General features: G+C 42.2%; 1 long non-coding RNA gene across 1 annotated transcript in view; it reads left to right on the top strand.

Moving 5' to 3' along the window:
- LOC144492273 (uncharacterized) overlaps window positions 1-12,790 on the top strand; it is a 41,933-nt gene extending 29,143 nt beyond the window's left edge. Inside the window, exons 2-3 of the long non-coding RNA XR_013497572.1 lie at window positions 9,989-10,019; window positions 12,691-12,790. This is a non-coding gene — a long non-coding RNA (uncharacterized LOC144492273). The remainder of the gene's footprint in view (window positions 1-9,988; window positions 10,020-12,690) is intronic.
- The last annotated feature ends 688 nt before the right edge of the window (window positions 12,791-13,478 follow it).

The following is a 13,478-nucleotide window of genomic DNA, read 5'->3' as shown; positions in this document are numbered from 1 at the left end:
CAAACAAAAACTTGCAGATGATGCCAACTATATCGACCTGGCTCCTTACCCATTACCTTTCAGAAACAGCTGGCATTATGGCATAATACACAGACCAGGATTGGCCAAATTTAAATCCAATGTATGCTATGTTGCCTATTTAAAACCTGGTTTTGCTTACTATGCAGTCAGTTTAAACTCATGTTCAAGTTTAACTGGAAAATCAGGTGCTACGTGTCAACCTCATCCAATCCCCAAAATGTACAAAGTAGGCTGCAACTTAGTTGTAGTGTGGGAAATTCTAATGGTGTTGGGAGAGCCTGTATTTGTTCATTTTTTGACCTGTTATGAACAGATGAGATAGTGGAAGTCTGCTTTCTGTCATGGTATCTTTCCTAACCTGATCCTTTCACATGGTGTTGTGGGAAGCAAGTGATAAAAAATGGGACTTGCTTTGTATACACGGAAGGAAAACAAAACATGGAAAGAATGTTTCCTTTTTGTCCTGAGACATTTGATAACCTTAAATGTGCTCAGTCTGTCAACTGCACATTGATTGTACCCACTGTTAAAAGAGCTATTGATTGTCACTTTATTTAATAGCTCTGCACATGGACTACACTTCAAACTAATGTTATTACCGTATCAACCTTTTCCTCTTTCAGTGCTTTCTTAATATCAGAAATAACATTACCAAGACTGGTTTTCCATTGATGTCTTTTGAAAATGGAATAGAAATATAGTATAGAAAATCTTTATTTTAAGGTAAAGATTCTGTGTGTGCACGTGTGTGTGTGTGTGTGTGTGTACACATGAGTGTGTGTGTATGTGTGCCTGCGTGTGTGTGTGTGTGCGCGTGTGAAGATTTTTGGCACAAATATAATATTTGCACTTGAACATTATGATCAGGCTGAGAGCCAATGGGACATGTCACATGTTGAGAAAACGAAGGGTGGAATTTTCCTGTCCCGCTCGCCACAGGAATCATAGCAGGAGGGTGAGAAAATCTGGCGGACCACGCAAAGGTCTGTTGATCTCAGGCAGGATTTTCCGGTCTTGGGGCGAGCACGGCTGAAAAATCCCATCTGAAGTGTCAGTTCGAAGTTCGAATTTGAAACCAGGAAATAGAATATTAGATAACAAATCCCAAACATTCCACTAACTGGCAGACGGATTCGAGGGAGTAAAATCTACTCCTTAATCATGATATTTTTAAAAGTACAACAGTTAATCTTTAAGCAGTATAGGGTATTAAAAGTAAGAAATATGAATTGGGTATAATCAAAAAAGCTTCAGTCTCCCTCTTGAGTAACATATCATTAGCTCATGCTAAATGATATCATCTGGCTACCATGTTACATCAAAATGACCTTGAACTACAATAACTACAAGCGAATGGTTTTTTCAATACATATAAAGAAAGCATGGCATATTTCATAGAATTCCTACAGGGCAGAAGGAGGCCAGTCAGCCCAATGACAACAATCCCTCCCAGGCCCTAGCCCCATAACCCCACATATTTACTCTGCTAATCTCCCTGACCACTAAGGGGCAATTTAGCATGGCAATCCACCTAATCTGCACATCCTTGGACTGTGGGAGGAAACCAGAGCACCTAGAAGCAACCCTGCTGACATGGGGAAAACGTACAAATTCTGCACAGACAGTGGAGGCTGGATTTGAACCTGGGTCCTGGCGCTGTGAGGCAGTAGTGCTAACCACTGTGCTGCCATTACATATTTATAAATGCCAGTAAATTTAATTTTAGAGCTTCAGTTGTTTGATTTCTAGCTTCTTGCCTTTTGATATCCGAATGCTTAAAGTATAACCACCTTCTCTTTTCCATATAACAAACAACCTGTATTTTTGTAGCATCGATCACATCCTTGGGACATAAGTGTTCCAAAGCCAATCAACTAGTTTTTGAAGTTATGTCATTTTTATTGATGCAGGCAAATGCAGCACCCAACATGCACACAGTATTATATTACACAGGAAGATCCACAACCAGCGACTACTGTAAGCAGCAAAACTCCCTGCTCTTCTATGAAAAAAGTAGCATGGGACTTTACATCCATTTGAATAGACAGATGGGGGCTCAGGTTAACACCTCCTGTGAAATAATGCTGCATTCCCTCAAAACTGAAGTATCAGCCTAGATTATCTACTCAAGTCTTGAAGTGAGACTTGACCCCCCCAACAACCTTCTAACTCAGGTGAGAATACTACTGCTGAACCAGGCTGACACTTATGTAGTCATTTATTATTGGATTATCTGCCTTGGAGTGAAACAGCTGGTTTTAACTAACTCCATGTAATTCATCTGAATCCTGCAGTGACCAGGCTCTTCTAATTTTTGTGCTTAAAATCTTTCAATTAAGTGCTTTTGATCGGCACTGTATCATGCTTTTAAGGTGCAAATCAGATGCATGTTTGACAGGTCTTTACTTCCTGCCCTGAATTAACTGAATGGCTCAGTGAAGCTGGTAAACATTTTTCAGATATAACTTGCGTGCATTTTTCAAGACATAATTTGCTACCAGTTTTTTTTTCTCTTTTGGTGCCTCCCTGCTTTTGAGATCTTTAACTCCACCATTTGAATTTATTGCACTCACTTTTCCTGTTCTCTCATGACAAAATGGTCCCCGAAAATATTTAGCACATTATGAAAGATTATTTTCATGACCAAACGTAGGCTGCAAATCCCATAAGATGAGTTGATAAATGTGCTGACATTGGAGATTGTGTGTAAAGCTATATAATTACTGCATTATTGCTGGAAGTTATTCTGAAACATTAGTTATTTTATTTTTGTCACAGAATTTGAAGCAGCTCATTTCACAACGCTGTCAGCGTGGATTTTATATTGGCTGCAATCCAATAGGCCCAATGAGGATTGTCAGTTTTCAGCTCGGCTACTGAATGGCTTGGCTCAGACAAGCAAACTCCATTCAAAAGTGTGTAAAACCTTTGCAGTTTACATGACATAACTGGCTGAGTGAAAAATAGCACTTTCTGTGGAAGTCATGGACTTTTTTTTCAGTTGGTTTGTTGGCTGCTAAAATAAATAATCAAAATTTGAGACAGCACTGCTGATGGAAAGAAATGCTGTTCCTATTTCAACTACCCACTTCTAGCGTAGAGCACTTCAAGGTTGGGTAGAGCAGCCAGTTGCGGAGAGAACACTCATTCAAGCTCAAAACCAGGAGAGGCAGCAGATTGTTTTAAGGTTTGCAGAAGTCACACAATAGTCCAATGGAGAGGGTGGGAACCTGGAGCAGTACGTTTTGTTAACGGACTCACTAATCTCTGTAAATCTCTGAGCTCCAGCTCAAGCAATAATACTCCAGAACTGCAGGGACAGTGCACAGGCAGAGCCAGGGAAGTGTTGTTAGGGGGCAGTGTGAAAGGGCAGTGCCTGGGCATGACCCTTCCCCTTCCCCCGGGGCCCCCCAGTGGGTTCTGCTTGCCAGATATATGTCATGTGATTCACATTGGTGTACCCTCACGCTGTTGTGAATCTAATGGGGGGAGGGATGGGAGGATGACGATCAGGCATAAAGGCCTGACAACGAGAATTAAATGTATTTAATTAGGATCCTGACTTTCAAAGTCGGGATTCCTGTTCCGTCATTGGCAGGGGGCAGGTCAATCCATCAGCGAAATCCCGCTGGGTAAAATTTGGGACTGCCATTGGAATTTCCATCCCTGCTGCCCCCCCCCCCCCCAAACCAAATACCACACATGGGGCAGCACGGTGGCACAGTGGTTAACACTGCTGCCTCACAGCGCCAGGGACTCGGGTTTGATTACCGGCTTGGGTCCCTGTCTGTGCAGAGTCTGTATGTTCTTCCTATGTCTGCGTGGGTTTCCTCCGGGTGCTTTGGTTTCCTCCCACAGTCCGAAAGACGTGCTGGTTGGGTGCATTGGCCATGCTAAATTCTCCCTCAGTGTAGCTGAACAGGCACCGGAGTGTGGCGACTAGGGGATTTTCACAGTAATTTCATTGCAATGTTAATGTAAGCCTACTTGTGACACTAATAAATAAACTTAAAACTTTAAATATGGGAATGAGGGGGTCTGGACTCAAGAGAAGCACTCAGACCCATGATTTATCTTCCTAGCAGTCAATATTTACATCTTCAAACTGCCCTGAAGCCTCAAACAGCAGGGCCTCAAAGTTCAACCTGGGTCCAGTCAGGTCATCAGCCCACAGAAACCATGTCACTTAATTTAGCCTCCCATTCTGTAACATGTATGTGTGTGTTTATTATTTATTGGATTAATACAATCAATACAACCCTCCCTTCTTTCTGAAAACTCAAGGAAACCTGTCTATTTGTGTCACGTACAATCACAGCCCATAAACAGTTCAGCTTTCACTGAATTGGCAAGCATATCTTTTTTTTAAAAAAGAACTGTTGTGGTCAAATGAGGAATGGAGAAAGAAGGGAGCCATTCCTCACCTGATCAGAATACATGTGTCAACTCTTTTGATCTTGGAGATTTCCTTTTTTCTAACAATTGTTTCATATGAAGCAAGGTCAATCATTAATCTTTTTTCACTTTTGTTTTCAAATGAATGTGATCCCACAGGGAGAGATTGTCAATGTAATATTCAATTGGAAATTGATTTTCATAAAGTTTCCCTTAAAACATTTGACATAATAGCCCATATCCATTAGAAGAGCCAGTGTTTCTACAGCTGGAGTACTTTTAACAACCATTTTCTTCTCTTGGTTTCCCAGACTAAAGGACAACATTTCCTTTTATTTTCCAATCACCAAAAATATTATGAAGGTTGCTGCACTTGAATATCCATCAGGAAGATTGGCATGAGAAGCATCACAAAATATTACTGATTTCATGCTCTTTGGGTCACCCAAGGATGAACAATTTTCTATTTTAATTTTTTAATGTTTTATTTGCTCTTAAAAAATCCTAAATGTTAGGGTCCTTTATCATGGTACTTAGCTCCAAACACCAGAAGTAGCATCCAGCCTTCATAACCAATTCAACTGACCAATCAAGCTTTGCAACTGCTCAATTTCCTGTTTAGATAAGACAACATGGAAAGGTGACAACCAGGATAGAAGTAATACCCTCTTAAGGATAGCTAATTCAAAGCTATACCAGATCTATTCTGCATTAATGTCTAAACCAAAACTCCTGAATTCCACTTTAATGTTATTAATAACATTTCTCAAATTCCATCGTCCCACCCCATAAATCATCCCCAAATATCATGAAAATGCCTGAATAGTTTAGACTCCAATTAAGCAATACTTTTTAGATGAACCCAGTCAACTTCTAGTGCAAAGGAGCTCACCGAAAAATACCACACGCCAGGAGAGATCGTTCAGGCAATAAATGCATTTATTTAGTTTTCATAGGTTCGCTTTTGCATTGCTTTCCACTTTAGGTGGTTTCACTCCTCTGAAAATTTTCACCCTGTAGAAATGATGGGCGCAATCTTACCAGTCGTTCAGCCAAATCTCCGTTCACTGCAGCAGGATGGGAAAATCCTGCTGGCATGAACGGTGATAAGATTCTGGTCTTGATTTTTATGTCAGTTGAGTTATATTCCCACCAATATGTGGCCAAAAGAGCTAAAGATAAAAGTCTTTGAGGATTAGTTTTCCCACTGTGGGAGTGTCCACTCTAACAACCGCTCTTAACATCCACCCAATCACTCTTCAAAATCCCAATCAACAAGCCTCTCTTTTAGCCTTAAGTCCCCTTTGCAAGGATCTATTCAGTACAAATCCATCTATGCGATCTGGTACTTCAGAATAAAGTCCAAATTCCTTCCAACTATCTAATTTAGTTCTTCCAGAGCTTTTTCTGGTGTGACCCCATTTTTACTCCTCAGACTTGATGTAGGTGGGGGGGGAGGAATAATACAGAACAGCAGGATAGCAACTGTTATTATTTTACTATTGAAGTGCCAAAATGAAACAAAACAGCCAGGCAATACCCTTCACTACTGTACTATTGAACCAGCAGCATATTAAGGTTCACTGCCATATCCAAGTATCAAAATAAAACACCATGAAATCATGTTGTCATTGGGTTCCTCCTTAAAAAAAATTAAAACGCCCTATAATTTGAAATGCTAAATTCCTATATCAAATAACATTTAAAACATAGAAGTGGCTAAGCTAACCCTTTCTACTTGCCACCTGCTCACTGCCTCTCCAACAAGTCGTCTCTTGCCCTCTCGTCAACTCTCTGCATCTCTGCTTCCTTGCCCGAACCTCCCACTTCCCTCTCACAATGCGAGCAAGGGCTTCAGGAGAGAATTGGACAGAAAAGCATCGAATAGGAGTAGTAATGCACAAAAAATTCAGATTCTTGTTAAGCCTCACACAGATTCTGCATAATTATTTGGGTATAAAGTTATTGAAATTGTTATCCCTGATGTTGAGGAGTATTACATGATGTCAAAATGAGTGTAATCCTAGCACAATTTGAAGCTTTAATCCTATGAACAAAAACCATTGTAATTATATTTCTTGGCAATTAGTTATCGACTGTTAAGAAAAAGGCACTTACTGCTACTTTGCAGCTTTATTCTAAATTGTGCTTGCCAAAGCTTCAAATGCTGCATACCAATGATAAGTTTGAGTTTTAAGGTGTGCAGAGGCTACCTCCTGGCACCACCCTGTCATCACACTGTCCCCCAATTACTATTTCTCCATACGGGATTCCCATTTGAGTCAGCGAGCTGTGAAAAAACACATCACGGTGCATTGGATCCACTCCCAGGATGGAGTCTCTTCTCCATGGCTGCCATTACGGTTTTGGACAGTCGCAAACTATGGTTGGAGAAGCCATGATCAATTCCTTTGGTTTTGCCTCTCTTACTTTTCCCTGTAGGTTATCGGCAGCCACCAAAACTCCACGGTCAAGAGAACTCCTGTTTCTAGGACCATTCCATAGCCCTAATTTCATTTTGCAAACTATTAAGATAGGGCTACTATTTGTGCTTTGTCTTTTGGGGCTACTACTATAAGATCTCTTGCTCCAGCAAGTGATCATTTTATATCACAAGAGTCACTCTCAGGCGCATTATTGAACTCGCACCATGGTTTTTGTACCTTTACCCTATTCAAAGGCCATCATCTTGGACATTTAACCAATATTTACCCTTGCCAGTAGCTTTTCCTGCAGATCCCTCAATAACTGCATCCCTCCATTCTCCGGACCCTTTTGGAACATATGTCAGCCGAGCACCCATTTTGGCAATGGGCCTCTAGCTGTGATCTTGGGCGGCACGGTAGCACAGTGGTTAGCACTGCTGCTTCACAGCTCCAGGGACCAGTGTTCGATTCCCGGCTTGGGTTACTGTCTGTGTGGAGTTTGCGCATTCTCCTCGTGTCTGTGTGGGTTTCCTCCGGGTGCTCCGGTTTCCTCCCACAGTTCAAAGATGTGCAGGTTACATTAGCAATAATAAGGTGAATTACTCCAGTTATTTTGCATCAATGAGTTGTCATCCCTGAACCTGAACCTAAAACAAATAGAACAAATAGAACAAAATTAAAATCATGGTTAGGTTAGGTTGATTGGCCATGCTAAAATTGCCCTTAGTGTCCTGGGATGCGTAGGTCAGAGGGATTAGTGGGTAAAATATGTAGGGATATGGGGGTAGGGCCTGGGTGGGATTGTGGTCGGTGCAGACTCGATGGGCCGAATGGCCTCTTTCTGTACTGTAGGGATTCTATGATTCTATGATTCTATGATTGTCATACTCCCTAACCTTGTACCAATTTTATCTAGATAACATTTTAGCTAGTTACACACTGTGGAAGTACAAACACTACCTAAAACCACAGCGTTAAATGAATCTATGATTAATACACATCTTTGAGCTGAAATTTCTTAATACCAGTACAATTCTTTCAAACTGATCATTATCATATTCAGTCTCCAAATTCATGCGTCACTTTGAGAACCCCGCTGTTCTGCTTTGGGCAGTTCATCACTTAATATTGATCCATACCTGAAGTATCTTTAAACTGTTCATTGGACATTCCTGCGGTTCATTTGCCTGCTACTTTAGTTCCAATCCTGTCATCTGTTGTGGCTTCCAGGTATGATAAAAGTATTTACATTCTCGTTCCTTCTGTCTGTAACTCTTCCTTTGTACTGGTGCCTGTCTCCATTAAGTGGATGATTTTGGAATTCCACAATTATTCAGTCTCCCATCCTTCATGACACTGCAAAATGTTCAATTTGTGCGGTGAAGACTACTAGAATTGACTGCTCCCCCAGGATTTTCTCCTAAGTAGTAGACAATTGCTCCACAAGGCAACCTAATTCCAAAACTTAATCTCCGTTAAGACCAGGGGTGGGATCTTCCAGCCTAGCCTGACCCGAAACCGAAAAATCCCGCCCGAGCTCAACGTCCCTCTCCCGCTCTGATTCCCATGGCAGGCGGGACGGTAAAATTCACCCCCAGGTGTCCATTTGCAACCCCTTAGCACAATCCAGTAATTTGAAATAAAATTGAACAAGTAATCTCTAAATTTCTGAAATCTTTTCTACAGTCTGTTAAAATTCATGATATATTCTTCCATGGGATGCCTGTCTTTCAAAATCTGTTAAGTCTGACCATGCATCATAGGCATCTAAGAGGTCATCTTTCTTGTAAATTTCATCCATGAAGCTTAATAGAAGATCCAAACCTTCATCAGCCTCCAACTGATGGGGTTGCAACTCTTTGCTTTTGATTTTACTTTAGTTAGAAAGTGGCAATGTCAAGGCTATACCATGTTTCCTCTTTGGTTGCGATGCAACCTGTGTCTGGATGTCCACTTCATTTTTCCACTGGTCGTAATTTACACTTGGTTTCAGCTATTCTTCACAAAGGCAATTAGATTGCAATCTTCTGTCTTCAAAAACATTCCCTTTGACTGGAATTCTCCAGCCATTCACATTGGCGGGATTCCCTGGTTCCGTCAGTGGTGTTGTCTCTGCCGTGTGTTTCCCAGCAGTGTGGGGTGGCTTCAGTGTGAATTCCCAATGACAGTTGCAAGACCAGAGGAACCCGCTGCCTGTGAATGATGCACCACCTCCTGTCGTCAAGGTGAGGGCAGAGAATCACACCTCTAGTTTCCAATCTTCATCTTGGAGCAATCGATCTCTGCTACTGTGTTAAACCTCTTACAGCCAGTTGGTAAAGGAGGAAACATCTTTACTTACAAAGTCGAGACATTGCAACCCACCACCAATGTCAATAAGTGTCTCTTTATACTGTTTTAGTTAATCCAATAAACAAATCGACCATTTAAAAGGGCACTCTCAGGTTATTATAACAAAAATTAAAATCATGAAAGGAAACTTATTAAATGAAAATGTCTCTCAGATGATAATGCCTCTCTTTATACACCTTTGAGCAAACAATAATCAAATTGATAAATTAACTAACAATCCCTCAGAGGGACACTGTAACAAAATGAAATCTTCAAAGGAAACTTAACAAATTAAAATAATATTTTGGATGATATAACACATTCCAGGCCCAGCAGTGCCCACTAGTCATGGAATGCCTCAAACAACTAGGCAGATGTCCTGGGTGTGAATGTGGCCATGGAAGAGAGGCAGACAGTTGGGTCAAACAATCTCAACTGCCTGCTGCCAGAACTTGTAATGGGCAAATTGACCAGGCCCAATGGCAGGCTAACAAGGGAGACCTTGCAAACTCCCCCCACCCCCCTCCCCCCTCCACCACCCCTCGCATTCTGTAAGGGGCTAGCAATCTCAGTGTGTGCTTTTTATCCATTGCCCAGTTACCATGATCCATGGTGATGCTTTAGTTTTGTGAATAAATATCCAAACAAATGCAAAAGCTACAGAAGTTATCTAATATGTTAAATGCCCTTCAGTGTGACGACATTTATTCCCAGTTACTCAGATAGCCAAGGATGTGAATGTGTGGGGGAAAGTTGCCTTGGTCAATGGTTCTTTATTAAAATTTAAAATATAGTCCTGCATTTTCCTCCTGCAGGCACTCAGGTGATTTTCATCCAATCAACTGGGTATGTATAAAAGCTGGCATTGTTATCAGTTGCACATTCTAGAAACTGGTTTTTGTTCCTCTGTTTGCAAACTGTACTTTTTTGAGGTTTGTTTAAAACAAGTTTCAATATTGTAACCTCCCATCCCTGTCCCTTTCCCACCCCCCACCCCCCAACTATGCTCAAGTCCAAATCCCTGTGGATACCAAAAATACAACTAGACCCAGCATTCCTTTGGATGCACTAATCCTTGCATTTTGGTTCTTCATTCTTTTAACCTGTTCTACCACTTTTCCCCTTTCCCTCCCCTTTGAAATTTTCTACAAGTCTCATACGTGACAGCTTTTCAGTTGCCTGAAACCTTAACTGTCCTGCTTAGGTGAGCTAAGCATACTTCTGAACACAGGTTTGGGCAACTCTGTCGCCCAATAGTTTAAAAACAAGCATTTTTATAATAAGTGGAGAGCATCGCCTATGGGCATGATTGGGGAGGGGGAGGGTGGGAAAGGGACAGAAAGGCGCAGCATAGTAGGTAGCACAGTGGTTAGCACTGCTGCCTCACAGCTCCATGGACCTGGGCTCAATTCCTGGCTTGGGTCACTGTCTGTGTGGAGTTTGCACTTTCCTCCAGGTGCTCCGGTTTCCTCCCACAGTCCCACAGTCCAAAGATGTGCAGGTTAGGTTGATTGGCTATGCTAAATTGCCCATACTGTCCCAGGATGTGTAGGTTAGAGGGATTAGCGGGGTAACTGTGTGGGATTGGGGGGATAGGGCCTGGGGTGGGATCGTTGATGGTGCAGACTTGATGGACCTAATGGCCTCCTTCTGCATTGTAGGGGATCTGTGATTTCTATGATCCCCACACTCTCAACATTAAAGTTGCAGTTAAGACATGTTTAAGACATGTTCTGGAGGCTCCACAGACCCTTTTGAGCACTTTTGAGAACAGGTTAAAAAAAAGAAACAAGATGCTAGGATCAGTGCATCCAAAGGAATGCCAGGTCCAATTGTATCCACGGAGATTTGAACTTGGGCATGGTTAGGGAGGGGGGGCGGGAAAGGGACAGGGGTGGGGGGGGGTTACAATATTGAAATGTGATTTTATACGTACTGCATTCACATCATGTTTGATATCTAACTGAAGCAGGGAAGCTCTGGAATTAGATTTCCACATAGCTCTGGAATTAGATTTCTAAGTCCTGCGCCAGGAGCGTCGGGTCCTTTAGGCCTTGATGGGGGCAAGCATAGAACCAGGGAAAATTCACACAGCCAACTGATGTGCTAGTTTGCCAACACCATTACATTCCAGGAATATTTTTCTGAATGTGAGAGTGGGGGCAGTAAGCAGGACCCAGCCGCCAACACAGAGTGACCAATTAATGGACCTCTGGCTCCTCCAAGGAACAGGGTCGGCTGTCAGGAGGTGGACTCATGGTGGCAGATCAGGGAACCAACACGCCAGACAGGCTTTAAGGGTCTCACTGCCTGCTTGGCCACAGCTGTGGCTACAAGCTGTGGAGGGGTTTGGTAACCTGGCCTACTTCCATTTTTTAAGTTAAAAGTATAAGAAGTTGGTGAGAGGGCCCCACTGCTTTGAGCTACTCTCTCTTATCTGAAAAGGCAGCTTTTTGCTGCTCCCATGTCAGAGGATCCCCCATTGGCTGCCTGTAGCCACTAATTGATCAGTTTGGAGTTATCACTGCCAGGTGACTGTTCTGCACACAGTGTGAGGTTGTGGCTCCCATTGACCCTGACATCCTAATATCCCTGCCCTCAGCATCAGCACAAAACTAGTTATTCATCCCGATAACAAGCGTGATCTGAGATCTCTGCTCTTTCGCCAAATTGGCACCTTGCAAAGGTCAATTTTCACCACTCACCATTGACTGCCCGAGGGTGGGATTTTCCGGCCCTTGCCTGCTGGCGGAATCTTCCAGTCCCATTGATGGCAACACCCCCCGAAGCTGGTTCACGGGTAGCAGGACGGGTGAGGTAGACATCGCACTAGCGACCAATGGGGATCCGCCTCCGCCACTGTAAAACATGCCACTGGGGGCATGGGGATGAAGGGGGGAGGGAGGTGAAAAACCCACTGCTAGTTTCAGAATTTCCTTTCTAACCTATCTGCTCCTTTTAAACCTACCACTATGATCAAAATTTTGCTCACCTGTCCTACGTAATATTTCATTACGTAGCTCCATGGCCAAATTGTGTTCTTGTGAAGCATTAGGACATTATATAAATGAACATTATTACGGTTAAGTTCATCCTTAAATGAAGTTGCAAGAAGATAACTAGCCAGAAACGTACTTTTGCCATTTCTGCGTCAAAACCTTTATTTTGGGGGGAATTTGAAATTAAATGGAATGCAACAATCGATCAGAGGGTTGAAACTTCACAAAACTGACACATGGATAAAAACTGTAGGAGAAAGCAGTGGAAGATGTGGTGGTAATTGAAGGCTTTTGGAGATGGTTCTGATTCTATATTTGGGCCAGCACATAGGTTAAATTAGGTCAAATTAATTTTGTTTGGTTCACTGACTATGTTCAGATCTGGACAGAAATGATAAAGTAAAGCCAGTTCAGGGCACGTCTGTTTGAGATCTGTTACTTGCTGCGCAACATCAAGTGAAATTATGATTTGATGGCGGATCATTTCAGTTTAACGTTGCTGTTTTCTTCCATTGTAGAAGTTGAACTTGTGCACTTTGACATGATGTGGTGCCAGCATACCAGTTACACTCACGAGCTGAAAGGAACCATGTTAAAGCTGTCAAAATGCATTTGCTTGGACATCGGGTGTTGACAAGATGCAGTTGCCAGTCAAGTTCCCTTTGTAGATTACAGCACAGTCAAACTAATCCAGGAGAACTTTACCTCTTTGTAACATAGCAAGGTTGCGACAATGTGACCTAGAAGTTTGAGATAGCTGCTGGTAATTTATGGTATCTGTAATCCATATTACTCATTCCTTTAAAGGTTCATGCGAGCTGGTTGACCTTGGAAACTTTGGTTGTGCAACGGTACAGACAGAAATTGTGAATGTTTTCTGGATCATTTCGTCAGCAATCTGCACGTCTGCAGCCTGAAGATTGTCGGTAATAAAATTTGAGATTTGATCCTTGCCCATCTGGACTGGTGAAACTTGAATCAGACAATGATCAAGGTGCTTTACTGAGTTTAGCCTATTCGGGATGGATGTAAAATAGGACAATTCACATATGTTTATAATTGTTAGTTCTTAACCCATGAGCATCCTAATGTGACACATGGCGGTGTGACCTGTGCCACGTACAGAATTCATGGGGCCCTGAGCACAAGTACATTTGAGGGCTCCTCACATCACATTGAAAAACCCTCCCCCCCTTACACAAATCTGTACTAAAATGCAGAAGGAAATAGACCTGTAGCATGTTTATGCTGCATTGACTATAAAGTAACTTAGATAATAATACACACAACATTTAAATGAAACTGA

This window comes from Mustelus asterias, chromosome 4 (genome assembly GCF_964213995.1).
Source record: "Mustelus asterias chromosome 4, sMusAst1.hap1.1, whole genome shotgun sequence".
NCBI classification, from domain to species: domain Eukaryota; kingdom Metazoa; phylum Chordata; class Chondrichthyes; order Carcharhiniformes; family Triakidae; genus Mustelus; species Mustelus asterias.
The sequence above is the reverse complement of the archived record's forward strand: the minus strand, read 5'-3'. Positions and strand labels throughout refer to the sequence as shown.